General features: G+C 43.8%; 1 long non-coding RNA gene across 2 annotated transcripts; it reads right to left on the bottom strand.

The window, feature by feature from the left end:
* Positions 1–371: 371 nt before the first annotated feature.
* Positions 372–7,790, bottom strand: LOC134732690 (uncharacterized). 2 transcript variants are annotated; one of them, XR_010116115.1, is made up of 3 exons: positions 7,553–7,790; positions 7,131–7,226; positions 372–709 (listed from the first exon to the last, which is right to left on the bottom strand). It is a non-coding gene; the product is annotated as an uncharacterized lncRNA (long non-coding RNA). The 2 variants fall into 2 exon arrangements; XR_010116116.1 differs by lacking the exon at positions 372–709 and adding an exon at positions 1,130–1,291.
* Between the last annotated feature and the right edge of the window lie 14,083 nt (positions 7,791–21,873).

Raw genomic sequence — 21,873 nt, 5'->3', positions numbered from 1 at the left:
GCGTATTCGTTCCTTTTATTACCCTTCAATTCAATCTCTTGCTCTGGGTTCTTTTCTTTGCCACTGGACCAGCTCTTTAATAAACATTTCACAAGTTGTCCCAATAATTAGCAACTAATTAACAAGAAGGCCTTGCTGCTAGGGGTTAGTGCTTTCAAAAAGAAATGAGCAGGAAGGCTGCTTTGCTTTCTATATTCACAAGGCCCCGCCATTGTCATTGTAATCTGCCGGAGATGGTGGTGCCTGAATAGTGTGAACAATCTCATTAAAGATCGCTGCTGGAACAATCAATTCACTGTCACCAGACCATATCGATCCTCCAGAACTGTCACTGAGTTCCAGGGTGTTTGTAAAAAATTGACAACCAGAAGTGTGCTTCCATTTGGGATATTTATTTCTCTGAGAAACACATTATAATCAGACGGTATCTAAGTGGCTCTCTCGGTTGCTCCTGCATGCTGGAAATGCTGATGAGAAGTTTCCTGACAAACGTTTTAGCAGGATGCCCTTTCCAGACACACCAGACCAGCATGCAAAGCACCTGCTTGTTACTCTGCCCCCTCCTGAGATGCCGCTGAATGCCCATCGTGGCCCCCTCTTTGAAATTCCTTAGGTTTCAAGCCTTATCTCACACAGTGTTGCTCCTCTGATCACAGCTGACTGGAACAGGGATGAGCACATGATCCAAAGGGACCATCTATCCAGTGACCTAGGAGAGAAAGAATATAGTTTAGCTGGAGGTGGTAAAGCCAATGGAAGCAGAAAGGAGGGCATGAAGTCTCCCCGGTAGTGAATCACTAAACTGGGTAGTGACAAACCCGTGTCAAGACAACTGGTACCTGAGCTGTGCTGTGCCTGCAGCCACAAGCTTACTCTCCACTGAGGCCCTGCACAGTGCAGGGAAGCCAGCATTTCATGTCTTTATCTCAATGGTGGTAACTTGGGTGTGCTGCTGTCCTGCATGACCACCACTGAGAGAACCCACTGCCACGACTCTGCCACCCACTAAAAGACCACTCTGCAGTTTTGAGGATGATGCACTGTGAGTTTCAACTTTATTCTCTGCAATAATGATACTAAAAACAGGTCCATACCAATAAATATTGATTAACACATGGAATTTGCCTTATTCTATCTACACTGTGGTAATTTTTGATTGAGAAAAATATAAGTTGATGGCTGGGTGCCGTGGCTCATCCTGTAATCCTAGCACTCTGGGAGGCCGAGGCAAGAGGATCTCTTGAGCTCAAGAGTTCAAGACCATCCTGGGCAACATAGCAAGATGCCGTCTCTAAAAAGAAAGAAAAGAAAGTTTTTAAAGAAGAAAAACTTAAGTTGAAAACTCTGCCATTTCAGGGGAGCTGATTAAGTGGTAAAAATGAAGAATAATGACCAAAATTAAAGCAGAAGCTCAGCTTCTGGCAGTGGCACTCCTGACAGCATAGTTTTTCATGTTTACAGGTGGTCAAAGGACAGATATGGAATATCATCACTTTCCACATTAGGTTCTTATGAAGCATACATGTCTGTAATGCTTGAACTACTGTACAAGGAGATGTAAACAAGGATGTCACCGTTTATAAAAGCCAAAAGTTGTAAGATAATGTAAATGTAACATCATGAAAATGGTTGACTAAATAATGGTCCATCCGTACTATGGATTACCACGCATCAGTTTTTAAAAGTGAAGTTGACCGATAGCTACTGATAGGGAATGAGTTACAAAACATATTGTTAAGTAAAAGAAGACTATGTGTCATTGTCACTTCACTAAAAATAGAAGCAAAACCATACCTTTGTTTAGTTTTCACATACACGTGTATATAAACATATAGAAAGTAGTCTGGAAGAGTATACCCTAAACTGTTAATAGTGGTTATATCCGGAGGGGAAAATATGATGGTAGGATGGGGTGTAAGTCAAGACAGAATTTTTCTTTTTACTATATATGTTTGTGTTGTTGAATATTTGTAATAAGAACATATTCTTCTATTTTTATTTTAATTTGTTTAATTTTTAAAACATTCATTAATATACTGATTTCCCTCAAAGTTCTGCCATAGACATCTATTTGTCTCAGGTTTAAGATTATCAGCATGAACTCAAAGAAAAGAACATGCAGTTCTTGACATTCAAAAGACATTTAGTGATCAAGACAGTAATCTTGAAGGCCGGTCTGAATTCCCTTAACTCCCAATACATATCAGATTGAAGCTTAGAAGACTCTGATCTAGTTTCTTTCCCAGTGCAGAGAAAATACCCCATTCACTTATGAGCCAAGACGGGGAGAAAAGGGGAGATGGTGGTAAAGAAAGTAGGTCAGAGCCAGCAGCTCAGGGAATAAAACTCAAGATGAGGGTGGGATGCTTCTGAAACATCCACTCTCGGGTGTAGATAAAAGATACTGGGATGAGACAGTGGATGAGAATTTCTCTAGGACTAATGCAAGGAGGTTGTAGGCTTTAGTTTGAGGACATGTTTAACACCGTTGAAGAATAATGATGTTGAGGTGATGGAAGGCAATGAATGGATGAGTCCAAGGCCATATTTCCTGTTCCTCACAACCGAAGGAGCCCTCATGCCCCTGCGAGAGGACCCAGAGCTTCTCAGGAAACAAGTGGACCAGCAAAGACTTGGGAGTGGCAAGAGAGGCCACAGCATCAGGACAAATGATCAGGACTATGGGCTCCGGCAGTAGGGTCAGCACATGTGGCTTCTCAAGAAGCCAGACAGAACCAAGCTCACTCAGCAGTCACCAGTCCAAGGAGCTGGTCTGTCCAGACACAGTATGAGGGAAGAGACCCCCCTCATCCCCCATGGTATGCACCATCCTGGGACGGGAAAGAAAAAGGCATGCTCTGAAACATTATTTATCTCAAGAGACTTCTTATACCCCACCAGATGATACCCAGTAGAATAGACTGAATGGTTAAATGGAAAAGAGACTTTAAATCAGAAGAGATCGGAATATTGCTTCTTGGCAATTCTAAGTTTTCCTGGATTCCCCAGGGAATGAGGCTTACACAAAGCTCACGGCAGTTTTGAAGAAAATAGAAGCTATTCTTTTTTTTTTTTTTTTTCATATCTTGGTTTTGGTGAGAGAATTTTGTGACTCACTGTATTTATGATTTTAAAAAATCTGCTTTTACGCTAAGTCACAGCCACTCTTCGAAGGACAGTCCAATAGATAGCCTAACTTTTTATTTTATTTATTTTTTGGAGACCCTATCCCATCTTTTTAAAGGAAGCCAATCTGCTTATAACTCTTCTCTTTTCAATTCATCTGTGCTTCCTTCCCCTCTCCCCACGGCACCCCCCACCCCATCCCCATCCCCTTTCCATTTCCATTGTTCTTGGAAGAGGTCGTTTATCTCTACTGGAAAACTGTGTCTCTTCTGAGAAGTAGCATGAGTCCCAAATAGCACAGAAATTAAATTTCAACACAACCCTCTCCCCAAAATTGAGCAAGTTCATTTGGGATTTTAAATTGAATGCATTTATTTTTCTTTTAAATGGGATGTATTTCTGGGCTATTGGATAGAGCTTTTGAAAGAAAAAGATACACATGCATGTGCATACACACATACATATATAAGTATGTAAACATACTTGGGGATTTCTGGTAATCTTGTTACCATAGAATTTGATCTATGGTAAAATAAATGAATATGACAGCATTGATCTTTAAAATACTTCTTGAAAGAAGTAGATATTCTGTAAGGAAGTGAAAACGTGAGAGTGAAATTACATATAAGTTAAATATTCAGAAATAAGACAGAATCATTATTTTATGCCTGACAACATGAAGTGGCAAAAAGACTCTCTGGATCTAGAGTCGTGAGCTATGTTCAACTGTTTCTCCATCCACAGATTAGCAGTGTGAATGGGGGCTAGTCATCTAACTTCCTTGAGTTTCAATTTCCTCACCAGATGACAACACGTAATCCACCATCCCACAGAGTTGCTATGGCTGAGAATGAAACGAGACAATGCATATGTAGGAACATGGTAAATGGTGGTAGGATGGTGACCATCATCCTCATCTGAGATGCTGACTTAAAATACCACAGGGAGCTAGAGGGTGGGGTCAGATCTGGCTGCCTTTGCAGCAAGTTTCCCATTTTTTTTCCTTCAAAACTCTGAGACTATACTGTAATAATTAACCAATTCTGGAACACAGGTAAGATGATGACAATATGGTCAGTGAATAAAAGACTTGGCTAAGTGAAGTCAGGTCACCAACTTCTACCCATATTTTTCTCCAAATTGGCCCATCACCTTGTTTTCAACTAGGAAGAGTCAGTAGAAATAAGTTAGCTTTTCTTTTTTTTTTTTTTTTTTGTTTGTTTGTTTTTTTGAGACACAGTCTTGCTCTATTGCCCAAGCTGGAGTGCAGTGGCATGATCTCGTCTCACTGCAGCCTCCCCGCCCTGGGTTCAAGCGATTCTTCTATCTCAGCCTCCTGAGTAGCTGGGATTACAGACACACACCACCATTCCTGGCTAATTTTTTGTATTTTTAGTAGAGACAGGGTTTCACCATGTTGGCCAGGCTGGTCTCAAACTCATGACCTCAGGTGATCCACCCGCCTTGGCCTCCCAAAGTGCTGGGATTATAGGCATGAGCCATCGCACCTAGCCATAAGTTAGCTTTTCTTGAATGCTTTCTGTGTGCCAAGCATTTTACGTACACAATTTCATTTATTTAATAATAGTCACAATAAGATAGGTATTCTTTCTATTTTACAGATGAGGAAACTGAGGCTTAGAGAAGCCGGGTCAAGATCACTAGGTAGTGAACAGAGGTGTCATTTTTCAAACCTGGAACTGACCAAAACAGCTGTACTTTTCTCCTTCTACAACATTGTCTGCCCAAATACCCAGCAGCTGATATGAAGGCAAATCTTAATTTTCCACAGTAACAGAAGACTGTGACAACATGGCCGATTGAAATCACAGATGCATATTGGTCAGTACTTTCACTCTTTTCTCTCAACCTTAATTAATAACAAATAATAAATTTCATGGATTGATTCTCATTTTCCATCTTCTGATATTCAAAATCCCCCTTGAATTTTGGTGGAAGATTTCCACTGCCTACCAATGTCCTCGCAGAGACCTCGAGGAAGTGCCATGTCCTCTGGCTGAATGGGGATGGGCTGTAGAGCTGTAGAGGCATAAGGAATCACACAGACCAATCAACTCCTTTTACAAGGAAGATGCTTGGAGGCCTTGTGAGACAGGAGCATCTACTTAAGATTACTTAATTAAGTAGAGCCATAGCTCAAAGCAGAATACAAATGTCCTTCTTTGGGTCAAACACCTGAAGCTGGCAATGATGACTTGCAATGAAACAGGCTTACTCAAAAACTTAAAAGGAGAGTGTTAAGAATATTGGTAAGGGCTGCATTAGGTCATAAATCTCAAAAATTAAATTATTCTGCCTGGCCAGTCATGGTGGCTCAAGCTTGTAATCCCAGCATTTTGGGATGCTGAGGCAGGTGGATCACGTGAGGTCAGTAGTTCGAGACCAGCCTGGCCAAACTGGTGAAACCCTATCTTTACTAAAAATACAAAAATTAGCCAGGTATGGTGGCACATGCCTGTAATCCCAGCTACTCGGGAGGCTGAGGCAGGAAAATCGCTTGAGCCTGAGAGGTGGAAGTTGCAGTGAGCCAAGGTCACGCCACTGTACTCCAGCCTGAGTGACAGAGCAAGACTTCATCTCCAAAAAAAAAAAAATTCCTCTGCCCTAAAATAAAAATATCAAATGCACAAGCGTTGCAGGTCTAAGGATAATCTCAAGATTCACTCCCTACCTTTATCCCCCAATTTTACAGAACGCCAGCATGTGTAGGCACATGCTGCATGATAGAAATAATCAGCGAACAAGAGAGACAGGAAGAGAGAAGGAGAAAGAAAGAGAAGGAGGAGGAGGAGGAGAAGAAGGAGGAGGAGAATGAAAAAGAGGAGAAGAAGAAGGAGAAGGAGGAGGAGGAGAGGAGAGAAGGCAACCAGGAGAGGAGAGAGAAGAAAGGGGAGGGAAGAGACAAAACTAATAGTCATATAAACAATGAAGTGCTTTGAAGAGAAGGTACAGGCTGCTAGGAGACCATATAACAGGCAGATTAAACTAGAGGACGAAGCAGTTTGCTTTTTGGCTTTCTTCCCATCCCCAGATGAATTCTCAAGGGTAGAACATTCTCTTACGATAATGTTTGTCACCACTGTGAATACCACACCCTAGAAACCAGAGACTTATGAATCCTTGAGGTATTACCTCAAGGATGGACTCCTAGAATCCTTAGGGAAAACTTTGACAACTTTTCAGAGACACAGGCCACATCTCCAGAGCAACCCACAGCTCACTTTCATAGGGAATGCAGTTCCTAACATAGGAAAATGTTACTTACTGGGAACACATTACTCTGTTCTTTTAACACAAATACAGGGACATATGGTGGAATGTAAGCCCCAGGAGGCTGAAGTTTTTACTGTTTGTTCGAAGTTCTGTCTTAGCACCTGGGATCTGCCTGGCACACAGTAGCTGCTAAAGCACTACTTTGTACAGCGAATCACCTGTCATGAAGAATTCCCCTATTCTGACCAGATCATGTCAGGAAACCTACAGTCAGGAATGAAAGCACTCACTATGTGCCCAGGAACCAAAAGAAAGCAGGGGGCACCCAGTGGGACTTGGGTAATGGAGACAGATGTATAAAATAGGCACGTGGAAACTCCCCGGCAACGCTTTCATCATTAACCCACACAGGCCAGGTCTTAAGCTCTGGCAAGTCAGGTTAGGCTGCCAGAGCCCTGCTGCCTGCGACTCCCCACGCTTATGGAAGGAAACCACGGGTAGGACCTGGAGGTTTGCAGGCAAGGCTGAAGTAGCACCTGAGCTGAGGATGATGAGCCCAGAGGGGAAGTGCCCCTACGACGTTGCAGGCACTGGCTGGCACCAAGGATGCAGGAGCAGAAACACAATCTGGGTCTTGGGGAACTTAGTCTGTGGCAGAGGGGGTGGGGGGGAAGATATTAAACAAAGAATCCAAGAAGACAGTTGTGAGCAGTGCCAAAGGGGAAAAGCACAGGATGCTATAGAGATGGGTGTTCCACGGAAGCACTAACCTTGTGTACTTGTAAAGGAGTGGTAGGGGAGGCCTGGGAGCCTGAATTTCTAGCACATTTCCAGATGATTCTGAAGCTTCCAGTCCAGGGACCACACTTTGAGGCCAGAACAAACAGAATTATATGCATGAAAGTAATTCCGGCTGGGGGTGAGGGGAGGAAGGGTTTTTGGAAGAATCAAAGCCTGAGCAGAGTTTTGAGGGATGAGTAGTTTACTAGATAAGGCAAAAAAAAAAAAAAAAAAAAAGCTACTCCAGGTATGGGACAAAGCACGAAAAAAGAAGCCAGAGGCAGTATGGTGGGTCCGAGGAGACCTAGGTGGAAGGATGAGGCTGGCAGATCCCAGAGTAAGCCCAGCAAACAAGATGACCTGGCAGGAGGCTGCCACTGTCCCCAAGGGAAATAGCGCTAGTTATACCAACTCTTTTGAGCAGGCGTCCGTCCATGTGTGTAGGTCAGAGCATTTCCCTAATCCTAGCCACAAGCCGAGAGAGGGGCAGGCTGCAGGCACGGCTGGGTCTCTCCCCCTCTATTTCTTTGGGATTCTGTGCAGTGTCACATGGGGTAAGCTGCAGCTGCACACCATTTTTTTTTTTTCTCTCCGAATAAGGCTCAGGTCTTTTTTTCTCTGAGTGGCTTAGCTGAGGCCCTTGGAATTGGTTTCCGTATTGACTCGGGCTCTTGACTCTGCCAGCCTGGGAGAAATCAGGTCAGTTTAATCACCGCTGATGTCATAAAACCAGCTTACTTAATGGAAGCCTTAATGGAGGGTGGGGTAGGGAAGGGAGCTGAGATCACCCTGGAGGAGAACTCCAAGGGTGGGCGGCTAACCAGGGTTTGGAGAAAGGTGGACCCATGGGCGGTGGCTGCCCATGGCCTTTGAAGTTTCATTTGCAGTGTTTTATGAGCCCATGCTGGAGTAAATTGTACCTGCAGGCTGCTGCACTTTGCCCTCCCCAGCAAAAGGAGATGGAATTCACACTAATAATGTCTGGCCGGAGGTGAGAGCTTGGGATCCGGAAAGCAAGGAAGCCACAGAGTTTGGCTGGCCATGACCCTGCAGTGGGAGCTCAGTGTCCCCCTGCTCAGCCTCACAGGGGTCTCTGTGGGGCTCCCTCTGCGGCCAAGCCACCTTCTCTGGGGGGTTCGCTCAGGCTTTGAAGTGCTTGAGGTCCTACTAAGATGAGGAGGAAAGAGGAGTGATCAGGGGATAAGTACTTCATATTTCAGATAACGGCACTGATTCTCTACAAACTCAGAATGGAGGTGCAGGTGATCTGTTGAGAAGTTGTTTGCTATTGTGATTTCAAGCAGTTGTGTTCAAAAACCTGTACATAAACCATTGGCCTCAGAATGGAGGCGCCCAACAGACGTGCAGATTCCTGGTTCTGCAGGCCCGGGCTGGAGTCCACCCTTTGTTGACAGGCGCCCAGGTGAGGCTGATGACCCATTCGATTTTGAAAGCCCTCACCTAGAGCTGTAAATGCAGAGGGACTCTGAGGAGGTGGTGGTCTCTGATGAGTAGGCATCCATGGCTTGCTATGCATGTGCCCCTGACAGCCAATAACATCACCCGGTGGGAGCTTGTTAGAAATGAAGAATGTCAGGCCTCCTGAAGCAGAACCTACATTCCTTTTTTTTTTTTTTTTTTTTTTTTTTTTTTGAGATGGAGTCTGGCTCTGTTGCCCAGGCTGGAGTGCCGTGGTGCAATCTGTGCTCACTGCAAACTCCGCCTCCTGGGTTCACGCCATTCTCCTGCCTCAGCCTCCCAAGTAGCTGGGACTACAGGCTCCTGCCACCACACCCGGCTAATTTTTTTGTATTTTTAGTAGATATGGGGTTTCACCGTGTTAGCCAGGATGGTCTCGATCTCCTGACCTCATGATCTGCCCACCTCAGCCTCCCAAAGTGCTGGGATTACAGGTGTGAGCCACCGTGCCCAGCCTCGGAACCTACATTCTAATCAGCTTTGCAGGTGATTTGTATGCACATCACAGCCCGAGACCCACTGGTTTAGACTCCACGTCATTGAAACTGCTATTACCTGTTAGCTTCCTTGTTGGAGAAGGCCAAGTTGGCCTCCGTGGATGGTGGGTCTTTGAACTATTAATAGCTTTCTGATTCAGCAGTAGAGAGGTCTGGCTGCCAGGAACAAGGCTGCTGCAGGCATTGGCTTTTGTAGCTTGAAGCTGGATATTTGCCTGGATACAAACACATTAACCAATCAGATACAGTGTATCTGTTTCCTGTTGCTGCTGTAACAAATGAATACATTACCACACATAGTAGATTAAAATAACACATTTATTATCTTACAGTTCCAGAGGTCAGAAGTCCAAAATTCGTTTCACTGGGATAAAATCAAGGTGTTGGCAGCTCTGTCTCTGTAGGCTCTAGGGGAGAATTCATTTCCTTGCCTTTCCCAACTTCTAGAGGCTGTCTCCATTCCTGGGTTTGTGGCGCCTACTTCCATCTTCAAGGCCACCAGTGTAGGCATCCTCACACCTTCTCTAACTGACTTTCCTCCCTACCTCTTTCCTTGATAAAGACCTTGAGATTTTGTTGGCCTCTCTTAGAGAACCCAAGATAATCTGCCCATCTCAAGATCTTTAATTTCATCACATCTGCAAAGACGCTTTTACCATGTAAGGAAACACCTTCACGGTTCTGGGGATTAGGATTTGGACCTTTTGGGGATGCCATTTTCTGCCTACCACAATCATATAAAACAGCCTAAATGAAGCCAATCAGCCATGTGCCTGGCACTTACATAGCTAATAAATGTCAACCTGCCTGCTGTCAGGCTTGGCCCAATTCATGGATTCCAGAACTTTGGCCACAGTCCCCTTCTGCTAATGTAGCAGAGTTTTTGGTTCAGTATGTGTGAGGTGGGGCCTGAGGCTTTGCATTACTAACAAGTTACCAGGTGATCCTGGCATCACTGGTTCCAGGATAATAGTTCCAGGATAATAGAGAACTACTGGCCTAGTAAACAGGGAGAGAGCTTCAAAACCAGGCAGACCAGGGTTTGAAATCTGCTCTACCGTCTGAGAAATTAAACACCTTGGGACTCATTTTCTCATTTGCAAAGGGTTCTCATAAAGTTTAAATGATTCAGAATGGAGCATGGTAGCTTGTACAGAATAGAAGTTTAATCACTTATTGAGCCATATGTTATAGATTTTTTTTCTCTTTATCGCAGTCATAAGATTTTCGTGTTATTGTGTGACATAGGCCTTGCAGTGACACAGAGCTCCCGCTTTAGGTAACATTGTGCTGCCCCCCCCGACCTCTAAAATTCTTATATTGAACTTCTAACCCCTAGTACCTCAGAATATGAGCTTATTTGGAAACAGGATCGTTGCAAGTGTAATTAGTTAAGATAAAGTGTTTAGGGTAGGCTCTAATCCAACGTAACTGAGTCCTTAAAAAAGGGGAAAATTTGGATGCAGAGACAAACACAGAGGAAAGACAATGGAAACAAATAAAGACAACATGATCTGTAAACCAAGAAACTACCAGAGCCAGGAGAAGGGCCTGGAGCAGATCCTTCCCTAGCACTATCAGAGGGAGTATGGCCAGCCCACATCTTGGTTTTTGGACTTTTGGCCTCCAGAACTGTGAGATGATAAATTTCTTTCTTTTTTTTTTTTTCTTTTTTGAGACGGAATCTCTCTCTGTCACCCAGGCTGGAGTGCAGTGGCACAATCTTGGCTCACGGCAACCTCCGCCTCCCGGGTTCAAGCGATTCTCCTGCCTCAGCCTCCTGAGTAGCTGGGAATTACACGCATGCACCACCACGCCCGGCTAATTTTTGTATTTTTAGTAGAGATGGGTTTTCACCATGTAGGCCAGGCTGGTCTCAAATTTCCGACCTCGGGTGATCTGCCTCCCAAAGTGCTGGGATTACAGGTGAGCCACCGTGCCCGGCTGAGATGATAAATTCCTTTTGTTTAGGTCACTCTGTTTGTGGTACTTTGTTACAGCAGCCCTAGAAAATTTATATAGCCCTGATCAAAGGGATTTCTTTGTTTCTTCATTACTTACTAGAACACCCTAGATGATGAATCCATGAGGGTCAACAGCAGAGAGGAGTTTCCCAGCAAAACCACCATACCCGCCGCCCCATCTTCCTGGGCCTTCGGTGGAAGCACTGGTTTGCCAGCCTCTAAAGGGCCGTGGGCCCAGCACCAGGTGCCCTCAGCTCTGAGGCCAGGCCATTACCTGCATTCAAGATGGATACTGGCTAGAGAAAGCGTGTCCACAGGGCTGGTCAGTAGGAAAGAGGGTGTGTTTCTGGAAGGGTGCATCTAACTCAGGGGTTGGTGGGCATTTTCCTAACCCAGGGCCAGGCAGCAAACATTTTTGGCTTTGCCAGTCATGCAGTCTCTGTCACAGCCACTGCACTCTACTACTTTAGCACAAAAGCAGCCATAGGCAATACATTTAAAAAGATGAGCGTGACTGTGTTCCAATAAAATTTTATTTATAAAAAACAGACAGCAGGCTGGATTTGGCCTGTGTGTTGTAGTTTGCTAACCTTGCTGAGTAACATTCCCTGACCCTCACTGGTGGGGCCTGTGTTTTTGCTTTCACATTTATTTCACTTGACATTCAGTGTAGCCACCATATACCCCATGCAAATGACAATCCATATTGGTTCAGACTTAGTTCCAGATGAAACTTATTACCAGATAGTTCCCAGGCTCAGGGATATCAAATGGGATCCAGCAGACAGCCACTTCCCACTGATAAGCAAGGATTCCAGGTCTGAAGGGCAAATGACGAAAGGGAGACTTCAGTCTGCAGAGAAAAGTCAGAATCCTTGGCTCCCAATCAGCAGGTCTTGCAGCATCTCAGCCCTTACACAAATCCCTGGGTCTCCATGATTGGGTGAGTCACTAATGGGTTAACAGCTGAGCTCCATCCTGAAGTTTGGCTCCAGTGCACCTTTAGAATAACAACCTGGGTCTGGATTAACATTCAAGAAAACAACCCCTCAGGAAAGTGTTCTGTAATAAAAGGATCCTATTTCCTCTCTGCCAGCTCCCACCTTTTTCTTTCAAGTCAAGTCTGAAGCAAGCTCAGAAAGCTGTCAAGCTATGAATGATGAGTCAGACATTTAACCAAACAAATTTGCCCTCCTGGTGCCACTTGACACCTGCATGAGCCTGCAGTGATGAAGCTGGGGTTTGTGAAGAGGCAGCAGCCTCCATGGATAAGGTCTTGCACAAACGCTCATCTACATTAAGGAAGTAGTGTGGCCAGCCACAGCTTCGGCACGGGTCTGCACACGGTGTTCTTTAAATCTTTGACCTGAACTATGTCATTGCTGAAATTCCTTAAAGCAACTACTTACATCTGTAAAATGTTCATTGCCACCAGTCAGATGCTTAGAAAGAGGGAAGCCCTGGTCCTTGTGTCTTGAGAGGTCTTAGACACTTGAGGCCTAACAGAGGATTTACTCTACTTCTCCCACTCCTCTTGCCAGCTAGGAATTGTCCTCAAATATTAAAGCTGGGAGTAAAGGGAAGGGGTTCTTTTACTGTATTATATTACACCATATTACATCAAATCCTCACCTCGACTCCATGAGGTAGGGATTATTCTTTCAATTTTACAGATGAGGAAACTGAGGCTCAGAAAGATGATGAGTCTCTAACGACACAAAGCTAGTCTATCAATCTGTTCTCACACTGTTATAAAGATATACCTGAGACTGAGTAATTTATGGAGAAAAGAGATTTAGTTGACTCACAGTTCTGCGGGTTATATAGGAGGCATGGCCGGGGAGACCTCAGGAAACTTACAATCATGGTGGAAGGCAAAGGGGAAGTAGGCACAATCTTCGCATAGTGGGGAAGGAAAGAGAAAAAGAGACAGCAAAGCAGAGAAGTGCTACACACTTTCAAACAACCAGATATCATGAGAACTCTGTCACAAGAACAGCAAGGGCGATGTTCACCCCCATGATTCAATCACCTTCCACCAGGTCCTTCTCTCAACATTGGGGATTACAATTCAACATGAGATTTGGGTGGGGACACAGAGCCAAATCATACCAGCTAGTAAGTAGCAGAGACGGGGTAGAATCCACTCCCCTGTCTCCCAGGGCACTGCCACCTCTGCTCTGCCAGCTGGAGAGTCCTTCCGCTCTGATCCGGATCACTCCATGAGGAGCTAGAAGAGAAGGTGGAGACAGTATGAATATTGGGGTATAACCTGGAGTAGCTCCAGAGTAATTGTAATTTGATTCAAATCAAATCTAAATACTGATACCACCTTCCCAGAAATATGGTCTACCAGGTTGGGCCATGAGCAAAATGGAATCCTTATACCCACGTTAGGCAACCAGGTTGAATTTGTTGAGGTTGAATTTGTTGAGGTTGAATTTGTTGAGCTATGCACTGCATGGATTCACCTCATAGGCACTGCAGGCAAGTGAGGCTCCAAGTGCATACTTCCTATAATTTTATTAATACTCATGATTGCCCCTGGGGATTTATGCCCAGATGGAAATGGAGGACAGCCTATTTACACTGAGTGAAATTCTGTCATCTGGGAAAAAAGAGGATAGAAGAATGAAGGCCTGGTGCAGTGGCTCACGCCTGTAATCCCAACACTTTGGAAGCCCGAGGCGGGAGAATTGCTTGAGCCTGAGGAGTTCAAGATCAACCCGGGCAATGCAGTGAGGCCTTGTCTTTTTGAAAAAGAAAAAACTTAGCCAGGCATGATGACATGTGCACCTGTAGTCCCAGCTATTCAGGAAGCAGAGGTGGGAGGATAATCTGAGTGCAGGAGGTCAAGGCTGTGGTAAGCCAAGATAGCACAACTGCACTCCAGCCTGGGTGACAGACTGAGGCCCTGTCTCAAAAATAAATAAATAAATAAAAAATAAAAGAGTGGAAACCTTCCGGTACATACTAGGAGCTTACAAAGGTTCATATTCTTTGACTTGAAGTTGTAGATTGCTTTCAAAACTGGCCCCACATCTCTGCCCCTCCCTGTGTCCATGTCCTTTAGGATGTTACTTATATAGCTCCTCTTATCAAAGGATGGAGTCTATTTCCCCACTCCTTGAATCTGGGCTGGCCTTGTGACTGACTTAGACAATAGAATGCATCAGAAATGAGGATGTGCCCATTTTAAGCCTTGCACACTTCTGTTTGCTCTCTTGGAACCCTGTCCAACTCTAATGTGACAAGCCAGTGCCAGCCTGCTGAAGGATGAGACCACGTGAAGCAGAGACAAGCTGTCCTAGCTGCCTCCAGCTTAAACAAGCTAGCCCCTGCCCCATCTAGCCCCTAACTACAAATGCATGGTTCAGCCCTGTCTAGATTGTAAGAACCATCTAGATGAAGCTAACCTAAATTACTGACCCCAGAACTGTGACGTAAACAATGACGGTTATTTTAAGTCAGTAAGTTTTGGCCTAGTTTGTTTTGTGATAGCTGTGTGATGTACTCCGTAACTTTTTAGATAGAAACCCATTCTAGTGATATAGTCAGAAATTCAAGCAGAATGTGTACATATTTAAAAGCTTATCTCAGTGTTGATTATAAGAGCAAAAACAATTTTTGTAAAAACCTAAATAACTTATAATAAGGGATTGGCAAAATAAATCTTGTATCCGTATAATGCAATTGTGTAGTGTAGCCAGCTAAATGCACAGAGATGGAGTAACCTATACTGCCACACATTGCATACATTTCAGAGGACTCTAAGTATAAAAGAAATGGGGGAGGTCTCAATAGCCTGCAGTGATCTCCAGGTTGCTGGGTTTTAAAAAAAAGGTTTAAAAAGTTTGCATAGCTGAGTTAGAGAGAGAGAAGAATGAATAGTTGGAACACAGAGGATTTTTAGGGCAGTAAAATTATTCTGTACGATACTATAGTGGAAGATACATGTCATTATACCTTTGTCCAGACCCATAGAATGTACAACACCAAGAGTGACCCCTAATGTAAACTATAGATTTTGGATGATAATGATGTGTCAATGTTGGTTCATCCATTGTAGCAAATGGTCCACTCTGGTGGGGGATGTTCATCATAAGAGATGTGCATGTATGGGGGTAGAGGGCATATGGGAACTCTCTCGTAAACCTAAAACTGCTCTAAAAAATAAAGTATTTTTTGAAAAAGTTCGCATAACTTTTCTGGAAAAGGGGAATATAGCAAATATATATTTGCTTATGTTTTAAAATGGAAGTGAAGAACAAAACCATTTTTAAATGGAAGGGGAAAGAATAGGGTAAAAACATACAGAAATAGAAGCTGGACTTTTCTAAATGCGCCGTGGTTTATAGATTTGAGTTAGGGACTATGTAAATATTGTATGCAATTTTGAAATTAAAATGTTTTAAATTCCTAAAGGTAAAAACCAAAATGAAATAGAAGAATTTGACACTGTATGGAATTGGTGGCATAACCACATAGGAGCTATTTCTTTTTTTTCTTTCTTTCTTTCTTTCTTTTTTTTTTTTTTTTGAGACCAGTCTCACTCTGTTGCCCAGGCTGAAGTGCAGTGGTGCGATCTCGACTCACTGCAACCTCTGCCTCCTGTGTTCAAGCGATTCTCCTGCCTCAGCCTCCAGAGTAGCTAGGACCACAGGCATGTGCTACCATACCTGGCTAATTTTTGTATTTTTTGTAGAAACGGGGTTTCACCATGTTGGCCAGGCTGGTCTAGAACTCCTGACCCCAAGTGATGCACCCACCTCAGCCTCCCAAAGTGCTGGGATTACAGGCATGAGTCACTGAGCCCGGCCAAGAGCTATTTCAAATGACTTTAAAATACAGTACATGTGCTAGGCTGTTCTTGCATCACAATAAAGAAATACCTGAGACTGGATAATTTATTTAAAAAAAAAGAGGTTTAATTGGCTCATGTTACTGCAGACTGTACAGTCATGGCACTGGCATCTGCTCGGCTTCTGGGGAGGCAACAGGGCACTTTTTTTTTTTTTTGAGATGGAGTCTTGCTCTGTCGCCCAGGCTGGAGTGCAGTGGCGCGATCTCGACTCACTGCAACCTCCGCCTCCCGGGTTCCCGCCATTCTCCTGCCTCAGCCTCCCGAGTAGCTGGGACTACAGCCACCCGCCACCACGGCCGGCTAATTTTTTTTTGTATTTTTTAGTAGAGACGGGGTTTCACCATGTTAGCCAGGATGGTCTCAATCTCCTGACCTCGTGATCCGCCCACTTTGGCCTCCCAAAGTGCTGGGATTACAGGCGTGAGCCACCGCACCTAGCGGTATCAGGGAACTTTTACTCCTGACAGAAGGCAAAGCAGGGGCAGGCACATCACGTGGTAAAGCAGAAGCAAGAGAAAGAGTGGGAGGCACCACACACTTTTCAACAACAGATCTCACAAGAGCTCACTCATTATTGTGAGGACAGTACCAAGAAGAAGGCGCTACACCATTCATGAGAAACCCACCCCCACGATCCAGTCACCTCCCACCAGACCCTACCTCCAATAATGGAGATTGCAATTCAGTATGATCTTTGGGCAGGGAGAAATAAACAAACTTTACCAGCAAGTTACTAGACACCCAAGCAAGGTAAAAACTATGACCAGGTAAAAAAAAAAAAAAAAAAAAAAAAAAAAGACAGAGAGAACTGCAAAACATCTCAAATTGTTTATTAGTCATCATATTGTTGATGGTAATGCTGGTGTAGGTATTTTGAGACTGGGTGTGTGTGTGTGTGTGTGTGTGTGTTATGGAATACAGCCTCAGAATAAGTTCGTTGGTATTGTTAAGATTTAGGACTTTTGGCCTAGAAAGAATAAGATACAGACGTAAAATCAATGAGGTTAGGTTAAACACTGTAGTCTTGGATTGAATTATAAGTATCAGTATGAACTTCTGATGTATTTTGATCTTTAATTTTTAAAAAGTTTTTCTTAGTGCTATTGAAAAGACCTAAAAATTAGTGACTGATCCAACAGCATTGAACACCCTTAATGCCCACATTGTTGCCGCTAAATACTGTTTTGTACTAAAAGGACTCCTTGAAGAAATGGCTGACTCTAGGTCTAAGGCAAGAAATGTCAAATAAGTCTGAATATCTTATTAGAAAAACAAGGAAGCTACCAGATTACGAGAGTCATGTCAATGGACCCAGAAGCCAATCTTAACAGGATCCCACTTTTAAAAAAGATGGGAAAATCTGAGCATTAATAAGCATTTTTTACTGCATTAATAAGCATTAATTTTACTGCAATGAACTAGATTCATGAGTTCATAAAAATAATGACTTTTGAAAATTTATTATTCCTGTTGACAAATACTAGGAAACCAGCTCATTTAAAAATAATTGGTAAATAAAGATACAGAATCAAGCATTTATCTTGCCTTTTACTTTTCTTCATTTTACCATGTAAGATAACATATTCACAGGTTCTGAGGATGAGGGCATGGACATCTCGGAGGAGGAGACATTTTTCAGCTCCTGCAGGTAGATCATTCCATAATCCACTCTGTGCTCACGTGTCACAGGGCACTGTGTGTTCCTGGGTGACGTTTTCTAGATACAGTGGCTACAACCTCTGAAACAAGGTCTTAACCAAATGGGAAAAATGAATAGTGGGAAAAGTACACTTTGTAGAAGGGCAGAAGACAGCAGATTAGCCAGCAAGCATCCCAGAGAAGTGTGGAGTCCTGGGAGGTCCCATCCAGTGTACAGAGTCGGTGCTTCCTGGGAAGCAGTGCAAACAAGGCCATGGATAGGCACAGAATTCACAAGAGAAGGCCAGCTTCTGTCAGGCACTCAGTAGCCCTGCCCAGGTCAACTGAGGCTGAGCACTTTGTCAAACAAACGAACAAAAGCAGCCCTTCTGTAACTGCAAGTATCACAACATAAAGCACTTTTGGAGTTAGGAGCAGGAAGCAGAAGCAAGGGTCTTCTCACTAATGGGAACATGATGGGAGACTCTTCGTGCTTGAGGCTTGGAAAGTGGGTGTCTGGGAGCCACGAATGCCTCTGGAATAATTGTACCACTGTGATGGCCCAATTGAAAGACATGTAGCAATTACCCAGTGTTAAACTATTTGGCTGTTTGGGAAGACCAAGCAATTGTTTGGCTGTATCCCACGTGAGTGGTAGCACTTGTGCCTCTACATCTTCTGGGGGTTCTTGGGGTCAGGAGGGGGCCCTCTGGATCTTCTCTTCTTCCCCATCACTTCCATCTTGAAGCACACGCTCCCTGGATTAGTGCGGTGAATGGGTCACCTTACTATTCCACTCGGACTGCACCCACCAGCAGCACGCAGCTGCTTTCCATTGATTTCCTCCAAAACGCCCCCTACGCAGGCTCAAGTGAGGTTCTGAAAAAGAATTACAGAGGCCCAAACTCTAAACATTTCCGATCAGACGCTGGACTTTCCTTTTGTCACGTTCCCAGTGACCCCCCTGCCATGTCTTTGACACCTCCATCTTGACTGAGACCTTCTTATTCTTTGTTTTCTGCCTGCTTATCCTTGGTTTCTTTTCATCCCAAATTCAGTTCACTTTTTAATGCAGACAAATTCATCTCCACCTCCCCTAGATGGTTCTTGACACACCACTGCACAACTGAAGATTCATTACTGTGCCCTGCCAAGCCCTGGACAGGCCAGGCCAGGTGCTATCCTTTTAGTGACAACAGAGAGCCAGAAATAGGCTTGAAAATGTAACCTCTCTTTTCTCTCTCCCTCTAGCACTGCAAGAGAAAGGAAGCACTTGAAAGATAGATTCCTTGTTTGAGTTTATGCCACATCCCTTAAAGCAGTTTGGGTTTCAGATAACAGTTCTCTTCCTCATATTACATAGCCAACAAGGTAGAGAAGACATCAATTTATGGACCAAAATACTCAGTTTCCATTCCCAGTGTTGCTAAGTGACCTTAGATAAGTCACTTTACTTCCCTGAGACTCGGTTTCCCTGTTGGTAAAGGGCCACAGTTATGTCTCACAGAGCTGTTGTGAGGCGTGAGAAAACACACAGAAATTTCAGAATGGTAAAAGACTATATAAATAGGTGATTGTTAGTCATCATTAGCTAGAAAACTACTATTTATGCAATCGATGATCAATCAATGGGGTAAGCTGTTGGTTGGTTAATTGGTTTTCCCACACTGTGCCTCGGAGAGCTGAGTGACAAGGAAAACCCAAATAGGTTGACTCAATGGCCAGTTCCACTGGCCTGAGAATCAGGCTGTCCTGCTGCAAGGGGCAGACAGGCCCCACACCTAAATGCAGAGGATAATGGGGCAACTAGGGGTGATGCTGAGAGGAAACTGGCATTTTCCACATTCTTCGGAAAAAAGAAGAGAGGGACAATGTCACCAGTGGATCCATGTGGGGGCTGACATCATGGGGGAACTGGCAAGGCCTTCTGTATGTGGGGCCTCTCACTGCTTCGTGTTAAAGCCAAACACAGAGAAGTGAAATACAAGGTGACTTTCCCTTTTGGTTTGGGGTGACTTTCCATTGACTGCTAAAAGTTATGTTATTGTCTATAACTTAGCAAGATTTCCAAGATCTCCTGATTTCTTTATCATTATTATTTCAGTCCGTTTCTTTGGATATCTTTGCTGTAATCAATGAGTTTAAACTAAAGCAAATTCTTAGTGATGCAAGTCCCTGAGATGCATCTCTGAATAAAGGATTGCATGACCTACTACATTTAGGAAATAGACCGTTTTCATTAAAGAACTGCAACACACATTTGCATTTTAGAGCGCCCAATAAATACTGAAGAGACATGCTTAACTTTATTTAACTATGATTCTTCCAAGCTGAATCCCTTCCTACAACTCTCTTTATTTTTCTTAAAGAATATTTGTTAACCAATAGAAACAGTTCCCAAACAAGGATATTTAAGGAAAGTCGCTTTGCTGGACATTTCTATCTACCAGGAGGTTCGTCTTCACCTTAATTCACACAGTCCTGTGCCCAGAAAGGCTGACTTGTATGGACTGCATTGTGAGTCACTTGCCCTCTTGCTTCTGTGTCCAGCCAATAGAGAGTGGGTCAAGGAATTGATTTCCCTAGCTCCTTCCTTTCAAGGTGAATTTGTTTCTACCCGAAGACCACAGTGCCCTCTGTGTGCAGTTACTTTCTCTAGGATCCAGTAACCAATCCTTCTTTTTGCCCCTTCAGGCCACGGTGGTACCTGCGCCCTGGTGCTGCTAACCCCAGGTTCCTGCTCTGTCCATGGTCAGTTTCCCTTAACTCTGCCCATTCTCATAAAAGTATAATTTATATACCTTTTTTTAATCACTTTTTTTTTTAATGCAAGCGCCTTTAGTCCCAACTACATGGGAGGTCAAGGCAAAAGGATTGCTTAAACCCAAGAAATCTGGGCTGTAGTATGCTATGCTTATCAGGTGTCCACACTAATATTCCAATGGTTGGCATCAATATAACAACCTCCTGGGAACAGGTGACCACCACACTGCCTAAAGATGGATGAACCAGCCCAGATTGGAAATGGAGCAAGTTAAAACTCCCATGCTGATCAATGGTGGGACTGTCCCTGCGGAGAGCTACTATACTCCTCAGCAGCATCCCAGTCTCTAAAAAGAAAAAATATATATATATTTTAAAATACTCTTCTTAATTACTCCATTAGCATACGCTCCCATTTTCCCACCAGGATCCTAATGCACTGCTTTAGTCAGTGTCCATGAGGGGATAGCAAAAAAGTCTAACATGGTACCATAAGGGAAATAGTTTTAAAATCTAGTTTATTACCACTTGCAGTTCGAATCCTGTAAGATATGCAAAACAGGGCATAGACTGTCTGTGTCATATTTAGATCCCTGCAATGGCTCAGCCTGATGTCCTGACTCATCATACATTATGATCTCACAGCCTTGAAAAGGGCTTTGACAAGGCCAGAGCCACAAGAGCTCAGCCATATCCTCAGCTGTTGACAAAGACTTCCAGTTCCTTTTAGGATATTCAGAATTCTAAGCTGGAACACTGGTCAGGAAACTTAGTTTTTAAAAAGGCAGTTTTGATGCCAAATGCCAATCTAATGAAAGGCATCTCCAGTGGGTTCTCCTTTACAAATGGGAAACACTCTCATGGGCTTTCTTGCCAGGATTTTTGAAGACTGTGAAAAAGCAATTTCAATAGACAGGTCCCATGTCCTTGGTCAGTTTTGAAACATGTACTGAATGGCTACTGATGCAAGTGCTAGGGCCTGGGGACTGGTGAGAGGAGGAATAGAAATGAATAAAAATGTGGTCCTTTCCCTTGAGGAATTGACAATATCATTAAAAGAAAATATATAATCTCAATATTTGACCCCAACCATATACAGCACAAAATGGTCATTATAAATAGTTTGGATATCTAATACAAATTTAAATAAAAGTCTTATACGTAGTTCAGTGTTGAGAACAGCTTTTGTATGTCTGTCCGCCTGTGCTTATGTCTGTGTGTCTATCTATACGCATGCCAAAAAAATCTCCATTTTCTTTTTGTTTCGTTTTGTTTTGAGATATAGTCTCACTCACTCTGTTGCCCAGGTTGGAGTGCAGTGGCACAATCTCAGCCTACTGCAACTTCCGCCTCCCAGGTTCAAGCAATTCTTCTGCCTCATCCTCCTATCTGGGATTACAGGCGCCTGCCACCACGCATGGCTAATTTTTGTATTTTTAGCAGAGATGGAGTTTTACCATGTTGACCAGGCTGGTCTCAAACCCCTGACGTCAAGTGTTCCACCCGCCTCCGCCTCCCAAAGTGCTGG

The sequence above is a fragment of the Symphalangus syndactylus genome, chromosome 16, assembly GCF_028878055.3.
Source record: "Symphalangus syndactylus isolate Jambi chromosome 16, NHGRI_mSymSyn1-v2.1_pri, whole genome shotgun sequence".
NCBI lineage: Eukaryota > Metazoa > Chordata > Mammalia > Primates > Hylobatidae > Symphalangus > Symphalangus syndactylus.
This window is presented reverse-complemented; position numbering and strand designations above follow the sequence as displayed.